Below are 1,570 nucleotides of genomic sequence, written 5' to 3'. Positions count from 1 at the left end.
CTGGAAGTGATTGTTCACCCCCCACAAACAACCCGAAAGGCATGCATATAGATTTGTCTTGTAAGTTGTGTCAAATGTTATGACATCGCCGAAATTGTGGTACTGCATCTTGCTTCTACCATTAGTCCACAGCAAGGTTTTTATCTTGCTTTCTTTATCAACCTCAACCACATACGAGAACTCTGGATCATTTGACCCCAGCTCGGAGAATGCATCCATAGTCTTGCGCACATCATCGTCTTCCTGCTCCCTACTAAGCTTTCCACAGAAAGTTCTAAGGCACCTCTTCATAAATGGCACGTTCTCCATTCTCCCAAACAGACTACCAATGATGTTGTACACCTTCCCCAGATTAACATTGTTCTGCCGCAACTGCTTCACAAGGTCCCTGGTGTACATGTCAATGCACCGGTGTGATGGCCAGTGCAGCTTCTCCGCACAAGTCCGAAGGAGTTCATGGTTGTGAGAAGCACGGTTCTCCGATACATACCACCCCCCGTCATCCGTCCGGTGCAGACGCAGCATGGCGGCACAATTGCTCCTCATGGATGAGCTGTTCTCCCTCTCTGGTTTGCCCTGCAATTCATTTCAACAGGAAATTCACCCAAAAAAATGTCAGCTTCCTTCTGTAGAAAACAAGTTGCACTTTCTCAAAAGCAGGTTAGTATCTTACAGCACAGCCGCATACGATCTCCTGCATACACTTGGTCCCATTGACATTTTGCCTGCTCTTGCCGTAACGAATCCCAAAGCCAACTTCCCACGAATAAAGATTGTAAAATTCATACGCCTCTGGCAGAGAATCGAAAATTATGCCAAGCACGGGGTTGACAACTACATCAGTCCCCCTGTCAGCAAATCCTCTTATGGCAGCCTCTAGTGCCGGCACACGATCAACTACTACCGACCGCTCGTCTGGTCCTTGTGGCCCTCATGCCCTGCCAACATTAGCAGGAGAACAAGTAAGAAAAACACGAAAGCATGCCGGTATTGGGGATAACTATTTTTCATTTCAATTTTGCATTTTCATTTCATTCATAAAAATCAATAAGTCGTGGCCAGTGTGACGGCAAGTGTAATGAAAACGGGACACCATTCCCCCTGAAACTAACCCCTGCAAGGACACTAGTTTAGTACTACGCAATTCGCGGTTTTCGCGGCAACTAGGTTAACATGAGCATTACTTGTAACCACCCTCAGCTCATGTCCCCAGCCTTATGTGTTCGTGATAGGAAAATACAAAACCCAGCTAGACTAATGTGCCAATTCGCCGAGGTTGCCCCTACTAGTCTGGATTCAGATTACCGGACCAGTGATCAAAACTACCGCAGGCGCGTTGTCCGGCCAACATCCTGAAAGTGGAACCCAAACTATAACTGAACAGAGTGCGATTGCCAAGGCCATCCACTCCAGCAAGACCGCTGTTGCCTGGGAGCTACAAATTCGGGAACTTTGTGGTAATATATTGCTATCCTGGCTATGTTTGGCTAAAGGCCTTAATCGTCATACTTTCACGCCTTTTTCATTAATCCCATATAATACGATTTGGCAAAATGATTGGATCTAACTA

This window comes from Triticum dicoccoides, chromosome 6A, assembly GCF_002162155.2.
Source record: "Triticum dicoccoides isolate Atlit2015 ecotype Zavitan chromosome 6A, WEW_v2.0, whole genome shotgun sequence".
Taxonomy (NCBI): domain Eukaryota; kingdom Viridiplantae; phylum Streptophyta; class Magnoliopsida; order Poales; family Poaceae; genus Triticum; species Triticum dicoccoides.
Note: the sequence above shows the minus strand (reverse complement) of the source record.